This window comes from Canis lupus, chromosome 25 (genome assembly GCF_011100685.1).
Source record: "Canis lupus familiaris isolate Mischka breed German Shepherd chromosome 25, alternate assembly UU_Cfam_GSD_1.0, whole genome shotgun sequence".
NCBI classification, from domain to species: domain Eukaryota; kingdom Metazoa; phylum Chordata; class Mammalia; order Carnivora; family Canidae; genus Canis; species Canis lupus.
In genome coordinates, this window is record NC_049246.1 from 21,710,186 (window position 1) to 21,736,035 (window position 25,850).

Below are 25,850 nucleotides of genomic sequence, written 5' to 3' on the forward strand. Positions count from 1 at the left end.
AACATGTAGCAACTAAAATGAATAAACTACTACTATAGCTATAATATGGATGAATCCCATAAACACTAAGTGTAAGATGCCAGATATAAAAGAGTGCACACTGCAAGCTTTCATTTACACAAAGTTTAAAGACAAGCAAAATGGATCTGTATTGTTGTGTTATGATAGTGGTTATTTGGGGGGAGGTGCTACTGACTGGGAGTGAAATCATGGAGGCATCTCTGGAGTGCTGAAAATATTTCACTTTCTGAATTGGGATGTGGTGATACCACTGTGATTACTTTATAATAACTCATGAAGCTAAATAATTCTTGTTTGCAGATGTTTATATTTGTATAGCTCAAAAATAGTTTATCATAAAAAAGTTCTTCTTTTCAGTAAATTTCTCCTGAACACATATATACATATGTCCAAAGGACTGTACTCAATAGTGGAGATAGGAGTGGTAAGCAATACAAAACTCAATCATGTGTGTGTGTGTGTGTGTGTGTGTGTGTGTGTTTTCTTCAACCATGTGTTTAACAACATATGTTAAGATTTAATTATTTACCAGGTACTATTCTAGGTAGTAAACAAACAAAAATCCCTGCTTTGCTTTCTTATGTAGAGAATTTTCATTTTTTGTGGAAGAGTTATATAATGACCATCAAAATATTTAAGATTCTGATAAATGCTTTCATAGGTAAGTGTAGAGTTCTATGCAATACATACTAGGAGATCAGCCCACATTTGGTGAATCAGTGGATGATTTCTTAGAAAATGAAGTTATGGTTGAACTCTGAAGGATGATGAAAGAAAGCTTATGAGTAGTCAAAAGCAGGCACATGTGACAACTTTATAAAAGGCCATATTGAGTACAATCTGAGCATGTGGAGCATGGGGCAGGATGGCTCTGGAGAGGCCCAGAACCCTGTAAACCATATTGAACATGTTGTTTCTCCAAACAGCAATAGAAAGCTACTAAACCTCATGAACAATAAGTAGCATATCTAATTTACATTTTTTAAAGGATTTTATTTATTTATTCATGAGAGATACAGGGAGAGAGAGAGACAGAGACACAGGCAGAGGGAGAAACAGTCTCCATGCAGGGAGCCCAATGCGGGACTCTACCCCAGGACTCCAGGACTCCAGGATCACACCCTGGGCTCAGCGCTAAACTGCTGAGCCACCCAGGGATCCCTCTAATTTACATTTTAATATATCATCTTTATTACAGAAAAATGGATTAGTATAAGGATTTGCAAACCTTTTTTTTTTTTTTTTTTTTTGCAAAGGGCAAATTACTCCTATTTTCTGGGTATTTTTCACGGATTTTTATTCATACAATAAATAAAATTTTTGTTTTACTCTGCTTATTTTCTTGTTTTTAAGATTAAGAAAGGTACCTGTCAGACATTTGGGGTTAGAAAAGAAAAAAGAAAGTCATAAAGAGTATAGTTTAGATTTTGGGGTCTTAAGCAGCAGAAATTAACTCTTGTTCATATTAGCAAGAGTGAATACATAAGTAAGAGCTCACAGAAGAGAGACGATGGGGGCAGCCCGGGTGGCTCAGCGGTTTAGCACCACCTTCAGCTCAGGGTGTCATCCTGGAGACTTGGGATCCAGTCCCATGTCAGGCTCCCTGCATGGAGTCTCTGCCTCTGTGTGTGTGTGTGTGTCTCTCATGAATAAGAGAAAAAAGAGAGAGAGAGAGAGAGATGATGATGATGATGGCTAGAGAATGAGACATGGAAAGGTTTAAAAACACGAATGTATAGAAACAAATATATAGTGACAACACAGCTTTGGAGGTTAGGACACAGGGACCTCAGCAAAGGTCTTTCAGAAATGAACATTCCATTCAGCGCTTTACATCTAATAGGAAGAGATCTCAACCATTTCTTTTATCTTCATGTTAAATTGTTCGTGATCCAAAGCCTTGGGAAGAATATAACTGACTAGCTAGGCTTTAGTTAGGAGTCTGTTCCCTGTTTGTATTAGGCCAGATAGAAGAAGTGATTTTGCCTTTGATTGCATATTAGGAGATAACACCAAGGCTTACCAAGATTATACACGATGGGAGAAGAGTTTTTACTCAAGTGCTGAAAAAGAGAAAGAGATGCTAGGAAGAAGATATTTATAGAAAATGAAAAAAAAATGTACAGCCAGTGACTGTTTTGACCACAATATAATAAACTAATTATTTCTTAGTAAGCTAGAAGAAAAAATGATGAACATACAATGTTATATAAGTCTATGTTGTACAAAATGAGTTGATAAATACACATTGTGAAATGATTACCATAATAGGGTTAGTTTTTTTAAGGGGGAATATTTAAGATCTTAGCAACTTTCAGTACAGTATTGTTATCTATAGTCACCGCACTGTATTGTAGCTCCCCGGAACTTATTCATCTTATAATTAGAAATTTAAATCATCAAGATTAATTAGTTCTGGTGAAATCCCAGTTAGTTTGAAAAGGAACAAGTACAAGTAATTGGCCCTTACTAGATATATGAGGTTCATAAGTCATATGTATTAGGTATTTGTAAGTCAAATGATGGTAACTAGTGTGTGTTCAGTATTAAGAATATACAAAAGAGAAACTTGTCTATTTTTATGTAGTAGAGCTCTTTAGGAGATCTGATTTATTGGACACATGAGAATGACTGGTAATTAGTGTATCAATTGTCTTAATTGGTTTAAGTTACTAAATGATGTGCTAAACTATAGTAAAAACTTGATTAGTGGGAGCCCAATTAACAAAAACTCTGATCATTTGGGGGCTTTATTTTTAGAAGGGAATAAATTGAAAGACTGCACAATTGAGAACAATGCAGAGCTTGCTATAGCAAGGGAGTTGGCCACAATCACTTGTACTGGGAAAAGGCACAAGGGCAGAAAAAGAGCAAAAGCTTATAGAGAGAAAGAGTGGTAGGTATGCTCTGATTAGAGGCTATTGGCATAGGGAAACTGGAAATGAGCTTACTAGAAGCAGGATGTCTTATGTAATTGGTATTTGACTTTTTCTGGTTGCTTCTGTGTTGAAAGGAAGGGACAAAAACAAGGATCTGGCAGTCCAAATTCTGACTGAAAGTGTGATTTGGCTTCCTTGATTGTTTATTTGAGAGCTTGTGAGTCAGAGTGCTATTATTATATAGTCTGGCCTTTATCCACTTGAATATTCAGTCTCTCAGTTTCTTCTTTTGGAAATTCTGTTGCTTTTAGGAAGTTGACCAATTCTAAAAAAAACTAGAGATCCAGATCTTCACTGTTCAGTGCAGTAAAGTCTCAACCATAGTCAATTGCCTCACAAGATTTTGACCTTTTAGTTGTTGTATGATCATCTAATGAGATAGTTGCCACGCAGAAGCATTTGAGACTCAATAGACTTTAGTGGACTAGCATCATGACCACTATGACAAAAACAACTAATAGTTCCTGGAATATGTTTCTGTATCAGAAACCCTGACCTCCCAACTCAGCCTAAAATAACAAATCCTATAGGCAAGGAGGACCAACCTTAGAAAGCCAAGTAGGTTTTCTTTAAAACAAAGTCTAGACAGCTCAGTCTTGCCTGTTTCATTGATCCAAGTACAGTAAGCATTAGCAATGGCACAAACCCCACCAAGACTATCCAACAAGAATTCTAGAGCAATACAGTTTTCTGTCATGGTTCATGCCTACAAACTGAAATTGAGCTGTATTTCATCTAGAGAGAAGTTTGTATCAATAATTTCTGCCAAAGCTAATAAGTTTCTTATAATCTTCTATTTGTATGATCTCCCCATTGGCAACACTGTTCTGAATGCCTAAAAATGAGGCCATAATTCCTCCAGGTAGAATACATCAATGATCAAGTATGGTCTCATTTTTGAGTTTATTTCTGAGTTGAAATTTTCAGCCTTGTCAATTTATAGAATTATGGTCTCTGTGTACAAACAAGTCTCAGAATACTATTCCTAAAGCACTGAGGTGTTTTAGGTAAACAGGCCCAGATATCCTGGTAACAATGGAATTATTAAATAAGGATGCATGAAGATCTAGAAATCTTCTAGTCATGGAATTTTTCATGATACTAGGTTAGAACCAAGGTCTTACGTTAGCTGGTTTGCATATTTGAATATCTATTATTCCTTTCCAGGTAATAACTAACTAGTCTATTTCCATATAAAGATTGTTGAGTCACCTAGGGAGTGAAGGGAAATAGTGGAGAAGGAAGATCCTGAGCTGATCTTGTCCCACAGACACATTGAAGTAACTACTACATATATATTGCAACTGTCCCTGAAAATAATCTGGAGAATGATAGAACAGATCTTTCACAGCTAGTTGTAGAGAAAAAACTCCATCAAGAAAAGTAGAAGGAGCAGAGACATGGCCAGGAAACAAAACCTTGTTGTAACTAACCACAAATGGGAAGGATATCACAAGTACTGAGGAGCAAGGTTCAACACCCACACCAGGCACCCCTGGCCCTAGGAAATCACACTGGGAAGATAAGTCCCTATAATGTCTGGCTTTAAAAGTTAGCAAAGCCCAACCTTGGGAGCTTTAAAAGCCAGTGGGGGCTCATCCCTGGGAGAACTGGAGGGGAAGAGGAAACTGAGTCCCTGACCTTAAAAAGCCAGCATGCCAAATAACTCAGCTAGAGACCCCACACAGAAATAACAGTTTGAAAGTGTGTGGAGTATATGTGAAGATTTACTGACTAATTTTGGGACATGTGCTGGAGAGGTAGAGACCTGCAAGAACTTTCTCTGGGAACAAAGGAGCTGGTTGGATACCATTTTTCTTGTCCTTCCCCAGTCTAGATAGCTGGATATTTGTAGTTGCCCTTGCTAACACTCCCCATCTTCCTGAATAACACCCCATGCTCCACCCTGGTGCTCCCCTGTGGATCTACACCAACCAATCTGCCTGCCTCAGCAAGAACTCCTCCAGAGTGACTCTTATCCCACCACACACCTGGTAGGCAGCCCCAACTGAGACCAACAATATGACTCCTACCCTGGAGAAGGACAAAACTAATTCCACATACCAGTGCAGACACAATTCCTGCAGCTAATAAGCCTCTTAGTAAACTCCACAGTAAACAAGCTCTCCCTTGGTGTACCCACAGCCATCCCAGTGGCTAAGTGCAGTCAGCCAGGCTGAATGCCAGTTTGGGTACTAATAAGCTCATGGTGGTCTAGAGCCAAGCCGTTCAATTGGCCACATAAGGAGAACAGACTACCTGTCGATGTGCCTAAGTACGGAAAGCCAGGCTGAGTGCCAGCCCCAAGCACTAGCAAGCCTGAGTCAGCTTCAGCTGGGAAACTCAACTGGCAACACAGGAAGAAAGGTCTGTGTACCAGGCACAGCAGATCATTTAGTCAGAGGAAGTGAGGGCTAGCTTCTTTCACCAATATGCCCATAGCAATTATAGCTCAACCACAACAGGAGGGAGCACACAGCCTGCACAGGAAACACTCCTGGAACATCTGGTTCTTATGACCAAAGGGGATTATGCTACATGGCAGCATGGGACTCTGTACACAAGGCCCCTACTTTCAAGATAAGAAGATCTAGCTGGAGCTAGGAGATCTAGCTCCACCTAATACATAGAAACAAATGCAGAGAATCAGACAAAATGAGGAGACAGAGAAATATGCCCCAAATGAAAGAACAAGAAAAAAAAACACAAAAAAGAACTAAATGAGGTGGAGATAAGCAATATGCTGGATAAAGTTTTCAAAGTAATAGTCATAAGGATACTAACTGGACTTTAGAGAAGAATGAATGAACTCAGTGAAAACTTCAACAAAGAAATAAAAAGTATATATAGAAAAGAACTAGTCAGAGTTGAATAATAACAATAACTGAAAAAAAATACACTAGAGAGAATTAACAGATTAAAGAATGTAGAAGAATGGGTCAGTGATCTGGAGGACAGGGTAATGGAAAGCAACCAAGCCAAACATCAAAAAGAATATTAAAAATAAAGATAGTTTAAGGAACCTCTTTAATATCATCAAGTCCAATAATATACACAGTAGAGGGGTCTCAGAAGGAAAAGAGAGAGAGAAGAGAGCAGAAAACCTATTTGAAGAAACAATAGCTGAAAATTTCCTAACTTGGGGAGAGAAACAAAAATCCAGGTCCCAAAAGAAGAGAGAACCCCAAACAAGATGAATCCAAGGAAGGTCAACACAATATTTAATGCATATTAATTTTTATTACACATAATATTTAGTACATAATAATTAAAATGTCAAAGATTAAATAAAAAGATAATCTTAAAAGCAATAAAAAAAGCAAACCATAACACACAAGAGAAACTCCATAAGGCTATTGGCTACCTGTTAGCAGAAGCTTTCTAGTCCAGAAGGGAATGGCACAATATATTCAAAGTGCTGAAAGGAAAAACCCTACAACCAAGAATACAGTACCTAGAAGCTATTATTCGGAACTGAGGGAGAGATAAAGAGTTTCACAGACAAACAGAAGTTAAAGAAGTTCATCACCCCAAAATAGACTTGTAAGAAATGTTAAAGGGGATTCTACTTTTTTAAGGGAATTCTTTAATTGGAAAGAAAAAACAATAACTAGAAGAAAATTGTGAAAGGAAAAAAAATTTCATTGGTAAAAGCAAACATATAGTGAAGGTAGTAGATTTATCACTAATAAAGCGAGTACGGATGTTAAAACACAAGAGTAGTACAATCGATTATATCTACAAAACTTAATCAAGGGATATACAAAATAAAAATAGGTAAAATATGACATCATATATATCATGGAGAGGAAGTAAACATTTAATGTTTGCAGAATGTGTTTAAACTTAACCAACCATCAACTTAATATAAATTGCCATACACAGAGTACATTATATATGAACCCCATATTAACCACCAACCAAAAATCTATAATAGATACACAAAAAATAAGAAAGAAATCTAAGCATAATATTAAAAATATCCATTATATCACAGGAAAGAGAGCAAGAGAAGAAGGAACAGAGAAAAGCAAAGCAAAACAAACAAAAGATGAACAAAAACTAAGAAACAACAAAATGGCAATAAGTACATACTTGTCAGTAATTACTTTAAATGTAAGTGGACTGAATGCTCCAATCTAAAGACAAGGGCAATTGAAAATAAAACAAACAAACAAATAAACAAAAAAGAAAATTAAACAAACAAACAAACAAGACTTATGAGCAAGAGACTCATTTCAGACCTAAAGACAGATACAGATTGAAAATAAAGGAATGGGAAAAAAATATACCATACAAATAGAAACAAGAAAAGAGGCAGGGATAGAAATACTTCAACAGTAAGTTTGAGGGTAATAACTACTGTTTAAAGTAATCCAAGAATGACATTAGAATAAGTACATTCTGGCCTAATAGTTATAATAAAGAGAAAAGATAAAAGAGCCATTATAGTAGACAACAAACGGCAGTCTATAGAAAATGAAAGTGGTTATAAACAAGTGTATTTTAAAAAGGAATTAAGCAGTTGTTTTGATATGTAGTCTTGAGTAGCATCTGTCCACTACACAGGTTATAAGCTTGTTCTAAAAGGTTTGTCTACTTTTGAAGATTAGCTGCTTCTAGAGAATCTTTGAGAAACTTCTATTTGTAGTTTCATATTAGAATGGTCTTCCAGTTGTATGCAATTCTTATTTGCTTTTTAAGTTATGAAATGTGAACCCAGAAATGGATTCCCTGGAGTTTCACTGCTATATTTGTTAACAGCATCTGATAAGGTCCCTTCTAAGGAGGTTCAAGAGCAGTTCTTATATATGCCTCTTCCAATAGGTGAGATCTCCTAGTTGAATATCACAAAGGGGTTGTTTAGAATGATGTGGGAAGATGGCCTTACACTTTTGGTAACTTAACTGGGGTATAGTGCACAAATCTATAGCAATGTTCTACTATGTCTGTGTGCAGTAATGCAGAGTCTAGTATTAAAGATAAAATCCTTATAGGTAGGCTTTAGTTGCTAATTCATAAGGGCATAACTGATGTTTTTCCAAGGGAGTAGGCCATGTAGTCCTAAGAGCTGAAGTACCTTTAGCCATAGAAGTTCAAGGGTTTATGAAAGTTTTGATAATTTTAAGGATGTCCTTGGTTCTTTAAAACTTCCAGAAGACTGTGGGTAGTAAGGGCAATGTGGTGTTCAAATAAGGAAAAATGCATTACAGTGTTCATTTATTTATAATGGTTCCCACAAAACATATGCTTTGGTCACTTGACATAAAAGCTATTATGCCACAGTTTGGAAATACAAAATCAAGTAACTTTATAGACACTCTATGGGCCTTAGGTTTTACAAAAGGAAATACTATAATCTATCTGAAAATTGATACACAATCTTAAAAAAATATTAAAACTCTGAACGGTAGAACCTAGATAATGTTTATCTAAAGGCATACACAGGGATCCCTGGGTGGCTCAGCGGTTTGGTGCCTGCCTTTGGCCCAGGGCGCGATCCTGGAGACCCGGGATCGAATCCCACGTCGGGCTCCCGGTGCATGGAGCCTGCTTCTCCCTCTGCCTATATCTCTGCCTCTCTCTCTCTCTCTCTCTGTGACTATCATAAATAAATAAAAATTAAAAAAAAATAAATAAAGGCATACACAGAAAAAAAAAATCAAAGGTGTTCACAGAGTCCTTGAAACTTTGATTCCTGTCTCACTTTTGTAGTTTTTCAAGAATTATATTTTTGACATGTCACACATACCCCAAAATAACCTCAGTGGTCTTTTCAAAGTTTCCCTACCAAAATTTAAGACAGTAAATGAACCTGTCTGTACCGTAATGAGTAGAGTTACGAGTAGTTCCAAACAGCTAATATCCATTAGTGCCACTGCACTGTTTTATTGGGGCTGCCACAATGAAGTACCACAGTGTGGGTGTCTTAAACAATGGAAATGCATTGTCTCACAAATCTGGAGACTGGAAGTCTGTGATCAAGGTTTTAACAGGCTAAGTAAAACCATTGATCAGTTAAGAATAAATTCCTCATACTTGCAATAAAGGCTTCTATACTATACTTGTTAGTATAGAGTTGTTTACAGAAAATTAATATGCTAATTTTGAAGGATGATTGAAATAAAGAAATATAATAAGTAACACAAAAGAAGGATCCTAAGGTTTGAAGGGGTAGGCTAATAGGTGTCTTTACATATAAATTTTGAGAGGGATGAAATTCAACCCATAGAGCCTATCAGAGTTTGTCTGAGTAAAGAATACAAGCAGTTTTATTTTGTTTTGTTTTGTTTTGTTTTGACCATTGTTCCCCTTTCTGGATTGGGGCTAAATGTTGATATTTTAATGACCTTTCAAATCTCTCCATAGATTGATCCTTTGAGATTTTAATTAGGGTGATAATGTGACTAAAATTGGTTGTATGGCATAATGATCTGCTAGAGTATTTCTTTAGCTTCCATAATATCTCTTTTTTCAGGAGTTTCAAACTTTACAACTGTTTGTATCTAAGAGTTTCCTAACTTGTACATTTTTGATAGGGATTCCAACAGAGATAAGAAACCCCTTTGTTTCCAAGGCATCCAAAGGTCAAATACTATTGCAAAAGCATACCTGCAGTTTGTATGTACATTTATTTTCTTGTTTGTCACTAGTTGATAAGCTCTAGTAAAAGCATTAAGTTCTGACACCTGAAGTGATTTAACTTCTGGTAACTCCACTTCAGAAGAATTATCAAAGATGCACTGCATACTATAGCCTCACCCTTGACTCAGTTGCAGAAGTTTATCTTCCTTGTCTTAGGAATAGCCCTTTCTGAAAAACTTATTGATAGGTACTACTGGGAAGCAAGACATAACAATTTTGTTGATGGCCATGGAGCAATGAACAAATCAATTACCTTGTCTATTCTTTTTAATACTGAAGGGATGAAAGTATTAACAAGGGCTAGTAGAGGTTATGACAGAACCTTTGGATATAAGGCTTTCAAATATAGGTTTGAGATTTTCCTTTGCTTCTGGCTTAAAGAGATATTGGGAAAATTTGGATAAAGATTTGGTAGGATTTATCTCAACTTTAATAGGTTCTGCTCCAATGATTTTTCCTATGTTAGTAAAAATTTTTAACCAACAGAGCTTCTAATATAGACCTTTGTTTAGGGTAATCATCAAATATAATGGAGAAGGAAAACATAGATGTAAAGCAGACTAAACTGATTATGAAGAGATTGTCTGAAAGCTCAAAAAATAGTCCACATGATTTTTAATAGTCCACCTGACATTTAGTTTTACAGTTTTCATTTGTAAAATGAGTCTCTCCCTATGTATTAGTTTTCTATTTCTGCTCTAACTCAGTGACTTGAAACAACACAAATTTTTACATTTTTATAGGTTGGAAGTTTGATAGAGGTCTCACAGGCTAAAAAATCTAGGTAAGCAATCAGCAGGGTGGCATTCTGCTCTAAAGAAACTACTAGAAAATCTGTTTCCTTATCTTTTCCATTTTTCAGATGCTGCCCACATCTCCTGGCAATTGATTCTTCATCTTCAAAACAAACAATGCTCTCTCTCTCTGAGCACTCCTCTACTCTAATACCTCTCTTTGCATCTCTTCTGTCTCCATCTCCCTTGTGAATATATGAGACCCACCTGTATAATCCAGGATAATCTTCCTATTTTAAGGCCAGCTGATTCACAACCTTAATTCTCTCTGAAACGTTAATTACCCTGTGCCTTGTAATCTAACGTGCTCATAGGTAATAGAGATTAGGTAAAGGACGTCCTTTATGTGGCGACATTATTCTGCCTACTATGCCTTGTTAAATTTACTGGGTGGTATTGCAGAATAAGAAGGAATGTGTTTTAGTGAATGGCCAAAGTATTAAGGGCTGGGAAATAGGGAAACTGTGAGGGTTATTTGAATACCTACCACCTGTGTGACATGTTTACTCTGAGAAAGAGGTTGCCCAGAGTTGGCAGGATTTAATTAATGTCCAAAGTGTAGCACCTATATTACCAGGCTCTCTGATTCTCATGACCATCAGCATTTTTACATAGTACATGCAAAATGGAAGCATACCAGAAAACCAAAAGTTATGAAAAGAAATGGCCTGATAGTACAAGTTATACCCAACAAATGGAAACTAGTAGCAAAATCCAGAAATCAAATTGAGAATAAATAACTGAGGAATTCAATGCCAAGGGAGTCAGACGTGATGCTGCTTTACCGGTTTTGTATGGACTCTCTAAGCCAAGAGCAGCAAGGTTTACAAGGGCCTCTATGGGTTCCATACCCGGATAAAGACTGCAGTCTACAGCAGTGAGAAGTGCAAACCTTGTATTTGGGGAGCCTCTGGGAAGACTGTAGAAATAAACCAACACTGTCTGAATAAGAACAAATAAAGCTAAGTCAGAATTTGCTGCAGTAGGAGAATCAGCCATCATAATGCATTCATAGGCAGGGAGGAGGATGGGAAAGCCTCATAATGAGAAAAAAGGAAATTGTCAGCTGTGCTTTGATTGGAGATTGTTATGATGAGGATGGAGGGAACTAATAGAAGAGGGTCGTCCTCTGTGGTTTGGTTTGGAGAGCGTCAATATGAAAAAGCATTTCAAATAGCTTTTTCAAACTGTTAAGTGGAAATAAGTACTAATGAGGCTGTCAGTCATTTATTAAGCCCTATAACTATTCTAGAAATACAGCTACAATTGCACAACATAATCATTACAATTTCATGAAATTACGGTCACCATCTATGACTCAGTTACAGTTGGCACTTACACCCTTTAAATGGGGTTATAAAAGGAATCAACATTCATTCACCTTTCATATCTCCACTGATGACACTTCTGTCTTCAATCCCTCCAGTCAGAGCAGTTCCAGGGCCTTCCACTTGGCCCCTCCTACCTGATCTCTGTAATTGTGACATTCCTTAACCCCACCAAAATAAGAAGACCCATTTGTATTACAGAATTGCTTTCAGTCCTTTTAAGCCCAGAGAGGACAACTATCACAAAGCTTTTTAAAAATTCTAATATCCTCCCTTACTATCACATTTTTAAAAATCTGATAGAGCATCTCCCAAATGTTCAAAGTATAGTTAGTGGATAAGTAAGCAATGATATAAGTCCATTCCAATATTTCATGAATCTTCATATATTTCTCTTTACAGCATACACAGGAAAGTGTGCCAAGTTTGCCATGCTTACTATACCCATCAATGAATCAAGGATTAATTAGCCACACTACTAGATTATAATGTCACTCTCCCACAAAAGATTGAATACAACACAGTAAATTATTAACTCTGGGTAAATGCACCCTTGCCAATAAATTTATCTGGTGAGAGGAAGTGACAGGGCTGCCTCTGCCAGCAAAATAATTTGAGGGAAATTTAGAGGATAAAATTCTATAAGTTATTTAAGTTTGTTCAAATGCACTCATTCCATGTATTTGGATCTTACTTCTTTCCCATCAAACTCTTACCTTAACATAAATGGTACTAGATGGGTGTGGGTATTAAAGAGGGCACTTGTGATGAGCACTGGATATTATATGTAAGTGACAAATCACTGGATACACTCCAGAAACCAATATTGCATTGTATTTTAACTAAGTAGAATTTAAATTATACAAAAAAAAAAAACATAAGAGGTATGCTTGAGTGAAGAATTTGATAGGTTTATGCCAGTCTATCATCATGCCCCAGGCTTGGTATCCAGCTTTAAATGCCCTATGACTTCAAAGATTTCATCTGGGCTTTTGGGTTTTGGAACACGTGACTCATATATTCTTAACTGTATATTTAGAGATATTAATTTTTCTTTTCCCTATGGATTGTTTCTAGGGCAATAAGAAGTAAAAGTGACTAAACCATCTTTATCACCATAACTGCTGACATAGCAACCATAACATAGCAGTACACCCTATGCTGAGGCTTATAATTTCAGGAAACTTGATGTCACCCAAGTATATGGATTAACCATATTCCTTCAGCAAATATATTTTCCTTGTGCTCCTCTAACACATGAGCAATGCAATTGTATTATCCTGTTTTCATGGTCTGTTTTCTGGGTTCACTTTGATATCAATTAAAATATCAGTTAAGAGTCCCAGCGGGAAGAGATGGTACTCTTAAATTAGGATAACCACAAACTGATTTATTAAAGGGATTTAAACATATGTGTGGGAAGGGCTTAGCTAAAACACATGCTAAAGTTTAACCTCCTAGAATATATAAAAAAGTTGCTACTTTCCTTACATTTGAAAGAATCAGGGGAATAAATATATTTTTTAACACTTTATTTATTTATTCATGAGAGACACAGAGAGAGGCAGAGGCATAGGCCGAGGCATAGGCAGAGGGAGAAGCAGGCCCAAGGGAAGCCTGATGAGGAACTCGATCCCAGGACCCTGGGATCACCACCTGAGCCAAAGGCAGATGCTCAACCACTGAGCCACCCAGGCATCCCTAAACAGTTCTTGAAATGCAGAGAGAGACATCTGTCTGGAGATAGTTAAAAGCAGTAACCTGCAGTCAGTAGGCACAATCAGAACACAGGCAACTGCATAAGAGGAAGTTGGGAAAAGAAAAATAATGACATCATTCTCATTCTCTGTAGTCTTTTATCAGTGTCTCCTTTTGTCACATGGAAACTAAACAAAGAATGAAAGCCCTTTGAGGTAGTCTGTACAAGTCAACTTCTGGCTCACAGAGGGGCTGGAAAAAAGTGGAAATAGGTTTCAAAAGGCGATTGGAAGATATACTGAGAAAGTGTTCACATCTACCTTTTAGGTAGACTTTCTGGAAACTCCAAATTACATTTACAGTAACTTAAACAGTACTTATTTACATGACTACAGCTACTGTCAAATGGGACTACTGATTATATATTCTTTTAGCTGAGTGGCAATTTGATCTCTGTATATCTGATAAATCCTTCTATCCCTCTTTCTTACTTTGGTGGGACATGTTGGACTAGGGTAGAGCATAGAGTCAGGGTAGAGGAGTGATTAGGGCACAGTAGGAGGATAGGCCCTGTGTGGCTCAAGTGCTCAGGACTGAAAGGGCAGTTGAGGCTTAGCAGGCCAGCAGATCTGATGGGGCCCAAGTTGAAGACAGATTTGGGGAGAGGAGACAGGAAGAATTTGGAGCCAATAGGTATGGGGCTGAGGAGGTTGTTGGGACTCAGTAGGCAGCTTGTATTTAGGAGTTTGGTGGCATAAGGAGGTATGAGCAATTAAGTACATGTAGTGAGGGTAATGCGATCAAAGTTTCTCACTGCCACAGACAGGAGTTACTATATATATATATGTAGGCTTGATCATGAATAACTCTTGGTGTCTGAGACTTTAAAGTCAGTCCTATTAGATCTGGTTAGTGCCGGGAACACTGTTTCAGAAACTAATGCCTTCACTGAACAGAAGGTATTATTGCTTTGTTTTATGTATCTCTTATTGTCTGTGGCAATTAATGATTTCTGAAATTTTTTCTTCTTTTTCTTGTTTCTTTAGTGTTTTGGCAGAGGTGTGAAAATATACTTCATTTCAGATTACCTGTTACATTTATCTTGCCACTTGACTGCTTCACTCTAGTGCAATGAGATCACATGCTTTTTAAAAATAAAACCTTGGATCTTGAACTGGATTTTCTACTAGAAGAAAGTTTAAATTTATCCTGTGGCCTTTTTTGTTCTTCTTCTTCTTCCTTTTTTTTTTGAGTGAACTGCAAAAAAGCAGGTATGAGATAGCAAGTGGTCAGTCTCCCCAGCAGTGTATGTTTGGTCATAGTTAAGCCATAGGGGAGAAACATTGTATTGAATTTTGACATTAAATATTCCCAGAAGGACCATTCACATATTTCTAAGAAGACATTACCTATGGTGCTTCAATTTCTATTGTAATCTTTGATGCAGCTCAAATCAACAGAAGGATGGCTTTAGAAGTGAAGGATGGAGTTCTACTAACATTGTCTGATATTCACTCAACCTCAAATTGACAGTAATATATTGTTCCTAGGGCATATAGAGTTTGCTACAAAGAATCATGTGTCCTTTCTGTCCTTGGCTGTGAAGTTAAACTACCTACACAGGATTCAACTTTGTGTTAGTTTTTGGAACATCATTTAAAAACAACTCTTGGTCTATAATACAAGATCTGAAATATTATTCTTGTTTTTTACTAAATTTTCCAGTTTTCAAAATAAATAAAAATCAATAAAATGGTTAAAACTCAAATAGCTAAAGTTTTGTATTTATGCTGAAGAAAACTTATACTTACAATTAGAGTTCATTCCATTAAACTATTTATAGGAGAACAAGCGCAAACTATATACAATACCCTAATCTCAATTGTGTAAATCTCACAATCAGATTTATTAGTTGTTACTATAGTCGCTCTTTGTGCACAGCAGCAATTACACACTTTCATAGTTTTAATAGATTAAAAAGCATACAAGCAGTATTTGGACACAAAACATTTATAAATACGCTGATTATTATTTAAATTATAAAAAAGCAAATTATCATATCTCAGATATTGAAAGTCAAGTGCTGGGCAGCTTGTTAATATATATATATTACTTAGATTTATATGTGTACATTTGTAATCTAAAGAGGTTAACCTAAATTAATATTCATATTTCTGTTTTGTTGTCCAAATTGTGAATGTTGACTGCTATGCATGAACCACAGTAAAATAAATTATGAATATAACCAGTTTTTACTCACTGCCTTTAATTGCCTTGAGATTAAAAATACTAGAGGAAATTTTGCATAAGTTGAAAAAAATCTTAAATTATATATATATATATTTTTATTTCCATAAGCATCATAATCTTAATTGAAATTTGTTAAATAGCAAAGGCTAAAAATTTCATGACATTTCCTAAATTTTAATTCATTTTCATCACGTTTTAAATAGTTGGCATTTAATAGTCATTAATATACATATTCCTATATCTTGAACAGTAGCAAATTCATAAACCTCAATTTGAAATTGTGCCTTAGAATGGTTGATTAAAATGTCACACAGGGACACCTGGGTGGCTCAGTAGTTGAGCATCTGCCTTTGGCTCAGGGCGTGATCCTGGAGTCCCTGGATCGAGTCCCTCATTGGGCTCCCCGTGGGCAGCCTCTTCTCCCTCTGCCTATGTCTCTGCCTCTCTCTCTCTCTCTCTCTCTCTGTCTCTCATGAATGGATAAATAAAAATCTTTATACATAAATATGGGCACTGAGGGGGGCACTTGATGGGAAGAGCACTGGGTGACATGCTATATGTTGGCAAATTGAACCCCAATAAAAAATAATTTAAAAAATAAAATAAAAATAAATAAATAAAATAAAATGTCACACAATTGCATCACTAATTGAGTGTCCTTTTAAAAATATTTTTTGGGATCCCTGGGTGGCGCAGTGGTTTGGTGCCTGCCTTTGGCCCAGGGCGCGATCCTGGAGACCCGGGATTGAATCCCACATCGGGCTCCCGGTGCATGGAGCCTGCTTCTCTCTCTGCCTTTCTCTCTCTCTCTCTGTGTGACTATCATAAAAAAAATTAAAAAAAATAAAAATATTTTTTAAAAAGTATATATATATAGAGAATTATCTCTTAAACCTCATATGTGTGTGTGTGTGTATATATATATATATATGTTTGTGTAGATGTGCATGGGTATAATAAAAGTAGATACAATAATTATCAACTAAGAATGCTTTTATTTCCAATCATTAAATAAGACTAGAAAAAGATAATTTTTCTAAGAAGTATTGAGTAATAGTTTTTGATACCTTTATGGATAGCTAAAGAAAATCTAGTTCCATATTATCTGTAACATTGTACTTTTAAGTTAACTATGGTTTTAGTTTCATTGGAAAGTAGAGGAAGTGTCGTCAGCATGCACAAATGTTATACTGTAGTGGATTGGGGAGTCAGAAACTAGAAAAAAAAGAACACACTTATATGCCATGAAAACCTCTGTATTTGCATCATATGTCAACACCACCTATTGTTTGGAAGGCAAAGTGCACATTCTGAAATGTCAAGAAGCAGAATAAGTCAAAGATGGAAAACAGTAGAAAAAGAGGGTTACTAGCTAGAGAAAACTAGGTCAAGTGTGATAAAAGAGCAAATGCTGATAACACTGTCAGAAAGAGCAAAGCATAGAAGTTGGAGATGATTGTGTCAAAGATGTGACCTTGCCAATTTCAAAAAGAGATAATATAAAGGAGTATACCTAGAAATGCCTCAAGTGGTCTCAGTGGGCAAGGCAGGGGAAAGGGTCATCAACACAGCTCATATAATGATGTCCCAAGAGATGAAAAAATTGAAAGATAAATAGCAGAACTAGACAGCACATGAAAATCCTAAAGGAAATAGAAGTAACTTATAGAAGCAATATTTCGGTTTCACCTCTAAGACCAAAACATCTCTACTAAAAATACTTTTTAAAACAAGATCACACAGTATATCTTTGGTGATTTTTAGAATAGAGACCACTATTGAGGAATACCAAAAATCATTAATTAGGGCATTTTTTATTAATCTTTAGTTGGGGTTCCTCACCTCTCTGCTAAAACTGATTTTTTTTTTCAGAAAGAATAAATTGATAAAACTGGTCTGTAATTTTTAAAAAATAGGCTTTGTTATTATTTTCTTACATCTAAGACATGATTCCTTCATTATACTCAGAGTTTTGGATTGTTGGAGGAATTAGACATTCTGCAGCAGATTTTTTTTCCAAAAGACATACCACCCCAGGGATCAGTCATGTTTTTACAATCCTTCCCTCTAATTCTGGTGTTTTAAACATATTTCCCTCAAAATGTCTCTCCCATTTAATTAAGGCTTATCATAGAACCTTTTCTGATAGCTCCTTTCCTTTATCCAGGGATCCTAAGTGAAAAAAACATTTCTAGCCCTTACAGATTTTTTTTTTTCATAATTTCTTATACATTTTTTTTTTTACAATTTGTGTGGAGACACATAAGAATCAAGCTCTGTCACTTCAATTCAATAATTTCCTCTCTAATATTCCCAGCACATACTTATACAGGTTTTTCTTAGAAATACTACCAAGGAGGCACTGCTTTCTTAAGCAATAGGTACCATTCTGGGCAGTTCTGATTGCTAGAAACTCCCCCTATACCTTTTTCATCTATTGGTTTTAAACTGTTGAGTATCCATTATTGGCTGGAAATAGTAAAAAGGCAATGAAGATTCTGGTATGAACAAATCAGACATTGCTCCAGCCTTCACAAAGCTTAACATTTAGAGGAAGAGGGAGGCATTATGAAACATTCAGAAAAATAACTGCAACTTAGCTGTCAGCTGGAGTGTCTGTGTTTCATGAGCTACACTGAGCTTGAATCTATTTCCATGCCCTAGGGTAGCCTGCTATTTCCACCCCCAAACCCTGGTTTGTGAACATTACTGGGCGTTGGTGACAATGGTTGTCCCCAGAACTGATCTCCTGCTTCCTCTCCTGTTCTGTTCTATAGTAAGTAATGCAGATGGGATAAACAACGCTTCACTTTAATTACCACCCATAAGAAAACAAAAATCACAAAGTCCCTCCATAATTAAGAAATCTCTCAAAATCCTAGAGAAGAACACAGGCAGCAGCTTCTTCGACTTCAGCTGCAGCAACTTCTTACTAGACATATCCCTGGAGGCAAGGGAAACAAAAGCAATAATAAACTATTGGGACTTCAGGGATGCCTGGGTGGCTCAGTGGCTGAGAGTCTGTCTTTGGCTCAGGACATGATCCCAGGGTCCCGGGATAGAGTCCCACATCAGGCTCCTGTGTGGAGCCTGCTTTTCCTCCCTCTGCCTGTGTCTCTGCCTCTCTCTGTGTCTCTCATGAATAAATAAATAAAACCTTTTTAAAAAAATCTATTGGGACTTCATCAAAATAAAAAGCTTCTGCACAGCAAAAGAAACAGTCAACAAAACTAAAAGGTGACCTACAGAATGAGAGATGTTTGCAAATGACATACCACATAGAGGACTAATGTCCAAAATCTATAAAGAACTTATCAAACTCAATATCCAAAAAAACAAATAATCCAATCAAGAAATGGGCAGAAGACATGAACAGACATTTCTCCAAAGACAACATACAGATGGCCAACAGACACATGAAAAGATGCTTTGCATCACATGGCATCAAGAAAATACAAATCAAAACGACAATGAGATATCACCACCTCACACCAGTGAGGATGGCTAAAATTAACAAGACAGGAAACAACAGAATGTGATGAGGATGTGGAGAAAGGGGAACCCTCTTGCACTGTTGGTGGGAATGCAAACTGGTACAGCCACTCTGGAAAACAGTGTGGAGGTTCCTCAAGAAATTAAAAATATAACTACTCTATGATCCAGCAATTTATACTACTAGGTATTTATCCAAAGGATACAAAAATAGTGATTTGAAGGGGCACATGTGCCCCAATGTTTATAGAAGTAATGTCCACAATAGCCAAAATATGGAAAGACCCCAATGTCTATCAACTGATGAATGGATAAAGAACAGATGATATTCATACATTCATACACAATGGAATATTGCCCGACCATCAAAAAGACTGCAATCTTGCCATTTGCAAAGACATGGATGAACTAGAGGATATTATACTAAGCAAAATAAGTCAGTTGGATAAAGACAACTACCATATGATTTCACTCATATGTGGAATTTAAGAAACAAAACAGATGAACATAGGGGAAGGGAAGGAAAAGCAATTAAGATAAAGACAGAAGGAAGCAAACCTTAAGAGATGTCTAACTATAGGGAACAAATAGGGTTGCTGGAGGGGGCAAGTGGGTAATTGGGTGATGGGCATTAAGGAAGACACTTGTTATGATGAACACTGGGTGTTGTATGCAACTGATGAATCACTAAATTCTATCCCTGAAACTAATACTACACTATATGTGAACCAAGTTGAATTTAAATAAAATCTTGAAAGAAAAAAATAACAATAAATGAAAATGTTTCAAATTTAAATTTTATAATGTTTAATTATAAGTTTATGTCAAGGGATGAGACATAACAAATTCTCATATATAAACTGGTCTGATTGCCAGAAAACATTTCTAGGCAGCAATTCATCTTACTAATATGTAATCAAGAAACACCATTCATTACCTAGGGGATATTTTGTTTTGGTGATTATTAAATTTTAAAAAATACCTTATTTTTGTTTAATCTTGAAAGCTTACCAAATAAATACTTTGAATGAAAAAAAAAACTTATTTTTTTAAAAGATTATTTATTTATTTATTCATGAGAGACACAGAGATAGAGGCAAAGACATAGACAAAGGGAGAAGCAGGCTCCTTGAAGGAAGCCTGATGCCAGACTCAATCTCTAGACCTGGGATCATGACCTGAGCAAAAGGCAGACAGACGCTCACCCACTGAGCCACCCAGAAGTACCCCCCCCCCCCCAAAAAAAAGCTTTTAAAGAATTTCAAGAAAGGCAAAGAAGAAAGTGACATTGCACTTTATAAAATTGCTTCAAATGAAATATCATCTAGAAATTTATCACTTTTTAATCTGCCTAAAATTTCAGAGAGAAGTGTGCTAGAACTCAGGTCCTGCTGAAGCCCCTCTCACTCAGAATGTTCTGTTCTGTGTATGTATGGGTAGGTGTTTGCTTATTGTTTTCATTAAAATATAATGTGAGATAATATAGATATAAAAGGGGATTTATTTTAAAAAAGGGGATTTTTTATGTATAAATAAAACATAAAATGTCAGAATTTCATATTCAAATTATAGTTTTATAAATTTCTCCTTGGATTTCTATCAGTGTTTATACATTTTGTGCTACACTACTAACAGCACACAACTTTAGAATTTTCACATGTTCTTGTGTTTTGAAACTTTTATAAAAGTCATGGCCAATCTATGAAAATGTTTAAATAGAATTTTGTTTAGGGTTATTTGGTACACACCTCCTTCAGTGATTGTTAGTTTGTAGCTCAGAATTTCATAGAAGACCTTTTCGTTTGGTCTTATTTTTATTTCACCAGTGTCAAAGATCAAGACATCCTCTGTCTAATTAGGGTGGTCTTTGTTTTTGCTTTGCCTGTTTCACTTACTCGGAATTCTCCTAGGAGAATCTTGGCTTTATGTTAGGATTTTTTGCCCAATTTTATAGGGTAAATCTCAGGCCACAGAATTGTGTCTTATCCCCAACTCAGGAGGTCTTTCGCAACAGTCTCTTGGGTATCAGATAATGACTGTCACTCCCAGAGATATCTTTGCTTTCTTACCTTATATAGTTTCTATATAATTCCTTTTGGTTTTGCTGTCATCTTAGCCATGCCTTATAAATTAATATTTAAATAATTTATATTAATTATTATTTTATGCTAATGTGTTCTGTGCTAGTTCACTCTCAACATATGGCTCATCATTCTTTAAGAAGTGGATTTTGGGATGGGATGAGCACTGGGTGTTATACTATATGTTGGCAAATTGAATTTAAATAATAAAAAAAGTATATATTTAAAAAAAGAAAGAAAAAATCACATATGTAGGACCAGCACATGCTCTCTCTAAAATAAATAAATCTATAAACAAACAAACAAACAAACAAATATATTTTGACCCTTAGAGATTTTTTTAAAAAGTTGATTTCGGGGGAAGAAAGAAAGAAAGAAAGAAAGAAAGAAAGAAAGAAAGAAAGAAAGAAAGAAAGAAAGAAAGAAAGAAAGAAAGGAGGAAGGAAGGAAGGAAGGAAGGAAAGAAAGAAAGAAAGAAAGAAAGAAAGAAAGAAAGAAAGAAAGAAGAAAGGAAAGAAGAAAGAAAGAAAAAGAAATAAAGAAAGAAAGAAAGAAAGAAAGAAAGAAAGAAAGAAAGAAAGAAAGAAAGAAAGAAAGAAAGAAAGAAGATTTTGAGGGTAGTTCAAGATGGTGATATAGGAAGATTCTGAACTCACCTCCTTCCACAGACACAACCCGACAGCTACAGGTGGAACAATTCTCTCTGAGAAAGATTTGAAAACTAGCTGAACTTCCTCCACAACAAAGGATAAAAAGGCCACATTGAGACAGATAGGAGAAGCAGAGATGATCTTGCCAAAATGTCCACACAAACACACACACGCACACACACACACACACACAAACACAAAAAACCCCCATGGCAATGCACAATCAAGAGAGATCTCATTAATTTGGAACTTCTCCTAAAGGAGCAAGGGGCTAGTGACCCAAATCAAGCACCCCATCTCCTGGGACCCACACTGGAAGGAGAAGCCCCCAGTATGTCTGGCTTTGAAAACTAGTAGAGTTTACATCCAGGAGACCCAAAGGGCTGTAGGAAACATGTTCTGCTCACGGGCCGACGGGCCGACTCACTCACCTGGAAGTCAGCACAAAGACAGCTATTTGAAAAATGTGTACACTATTTGTGAAGAAGATCCATTTGCTAATCTTAAAGTATCTACCACAGGGTCAGGGTCCTCTTAAGAGTCTCTCTGGGGCCAGGGGTGGTGGTAGGAGCCATTTTTCCAGTCTCTCCACTTTGCTGGCACCCCAGGTGCATAGAATCACAGCACTGTCCAAGGCCCTACCCCACCACTCTCCTGCTGCTTCTATGAAGCTAAAGCTGGTGGTTTGTCCTGGCCCCACATTCTCCTGCCACCTCACTAAAGCTAAACAAGGCAAGCTCACATTGGCCCTGCACTCACCCGCTGCTTGGATTAGGCTAAAGCTAGCAGGCAGCCCCAGCCCAGACTCTCCTGCTGCCTTACTGGAGGTAAAGGAGGCAGGCTCATGTCAGCCCTGCACTCTCCAGCTGCCTTAATATAGCCTGTGGGAGCACACAGTCCATCCAAGGGATTCCCTTGGATCATCTGGTTCTCACAGTGAAGGAGGGCCCCCTAGCTTAGCCCCCCTAGGGCTGAAACAATCAAAGAGGCAGTTCTTGGCCAGCTACAACCCTCAGGGCACTGCACAGAAAACAGGCTGAAATATGCTTCCTGTATAAAAAGCCTATTTACTTGTTTTTGAGCATCAACCAAAGGGGCAGGTTTCAGGTTTGTTATACAACTTGTGGGGAGCATGGGGAGACATGCCATCTTTGTGCTGGGCCTCACTACAACTGTTTGGTACCTTCCAGAAAAGAGCTTAAACATTGTCTGGAGCCTGGAGTATTGTAATGGTGCTCTGAGGACACCTCCAGACCTCAGATCACTTGGCCTGGAGACCAGCAGAGATTATGATTACAGTCTCAGAGGACTATATATATTTGCATACCTTAAAAGCTGCTGCTTGGGGGTTTGGTTCTACTTAGCTTGAAACAAGGTGCTGAGATTCCTCCCTTTGGAGCACGGACAAGGCTTGGTACACGCTTAACAGCTGAGACCTATCAAAAATAAATCAGGCCACTTAGATAATTACAGAGGCTAGAGAGACAAAAAAGAGCTGTGGCAGGGCACCTGGGGGGCTCCATGGTTTAAGTGTTTGCCTTCAGCTCAGGTCATGATCCCAGGGTCCTGGCCCCATGTTGGGCTGCCTGCTACGTGGGGATCGTGTTTCTCTCTCTGAAGCTCCCCCTACTTGTGCTTTCACACCCTCTCTCCCCTCCTGTCAAATAAATAAATAAATAAAATCTAAAAAAAAAGAACCATGGCAATGTTGAACAATAAGGTTCATTTCCTATTACATTTCCTATTACAAGGTTACTCCTACAAGATTTGGGGAGGTATCTGTTTCACCTAAAACATAGGAACAGATTATCAGACAGGATGAGGAAACAGGAGTATTTTCCAAATCAAAGAACAATTGTGCCTTTCAACAAATTTTTCAATTTCACCTAAATTGTTACATTTATGGTTATAAATTGACTCATTATAATCCCTTAAAGTTGCCCTTTTAATATTTTTAGGATTGTTTGTGTTCTCATCTTTCAATCCTGATATTGGTTGTTTGTCATTTAACATATTTTCCTTAATGTGTGTTACTGATCTTTTCAAAGAATCAGAATGAGTTTCCTTGATTTTTCTCTATTGTTTTTCTCTTTGAAATTGGATGTTTTTTTGTCTTATTTGTGTAATGTTCTTTGCCTGTTTTGGACTTTACCTTTTTTCCCTTCTATTTTTTTTTCTAAGATTTTATTTATTTATTCATAAGAGAGACAGAGAGAGGCAGAGACACAGACAGAGGGAGAAGCAGGCCCCATGCAGGAAGCCTGATGTGGGACGCAATCCCTGGTCTCCAGGATCACACGCTGGGCTGAAGACGGTGCTAAACCGCTGAGCCACCCCAGCTGCCCCCCTTCTATTTTCTTAATGTAAAATTTTAGATCATTGACTTAGAGAACTTATTTCTTTTATAATATAAATATTTAATGTTATAAATTTTATTTCCTACTAGATACTATTCTGCTTTCATCTCACAAATTTGATTCACAGTATTTTAATTCAATATGAACTATTTTTAATTCTCTTCATAATTTCCCTATAGACTGATATACTCTTTTGAAATGTGTTAATTTATGAAAGTTTAGAAACCTTTCATATAACTTTCTGTTACTGATTCTTTAAGATTTTATTTATTATTTATTTATTTATTTATCATCTATCTATCTATTTATTTATTTATTTGAGAGAATGAGAGCAAGAGCAAAAGCACAGAGGGAAAAGAGGGAGGGGTACAAGCAGACTCTGTCCTGAGCTGGAATCCTGATGTGGGAGGTTCGATCTCACAACCCTGAAATCGTGACCTGAGCTTAAATCAAGAGTCACATGCTCAACCCACAGAGCCACCCAGGTGCCCCTCTGTTATTGATTTATAATATAATTCTTTAGAATCAGAAAATATACTAGGGCACCTGGGTGGTTCAGTAGGTTAAGCACATGCCTTTGGCTCAGGTCATGATCCTGGGGTCCTGGGATTGAGTCCTGCATTGTGCTCCCTGCTCAGTGGGGAATCTGCTCGTTCCTTTCCTTCTGCCCCTCCCCACTGCTTGTGGTCTCTCAAATGAATGAATGAATGAAAGAATGAATAAATAAATAAATAAATAAATAAATAAATAAATAAATAAATAATAAATAAATAAATATCTTCAAAAAAGAAAAAGAAAATATGCTTTGTATTATTTGAGTTCTTCTAAATTTCTCCTGAATTGTTTTATGAACCAGATTCTGTCTACCTTCATAATTGTTCCATGTACACATGAAAAGAATGCATTTTCTGCTATTGTTGATTCAACAGTTCTAAAAATGTCCACTAGATTTAGTTAATTGGTAGTGCTGATTCAGCATTCTGTATTCTTACTGATTTCCTATCTACTTTTTTAAAATCAATTATGAGTTAATTGTAGATCGATCTATTCTTTATGCTTTATCAATTCTTCACGTGACTTGAAGCTCTGTTTTTAGGTTCAAACGCATTTAAAATGTACATTTCTTCTTCATGAATTAATGTTTTACCATTATATAAGGTCTTTCTTTATCCCAAGTAATATTATTACACATCCACTTTCCTTATATTTATGTGATTTGTTCTGTTTTGATTTATGTTGGCATGTTATATCACTCCCCACTTTTTTACTATTGACTTATGTATGTTCTTGTATTTAAAATCGGTTTCTTACAGATGATACATAGTTGGGTCTTATTTTTTCATCAGATCTGATGATCTAAATGTCTATTAGCACCATTTAAGTGTTATGTAGCTGTTGATTTGGTTGAACCAAAATCTGACATTTTTCTTGTGTTTTTTTTAAAAGTTTGTTCCATTGTTTCTTTGTATCATGTCTCTAATTTTCTTCTTGAATATGAATCAATTTCATAGTTTTAATAATTCTAATAACTCTCCATAACTCAGTGATTCGTTTTACTGCTTCTTCAAATCCTGTAAATGATTGCATAGTTTATA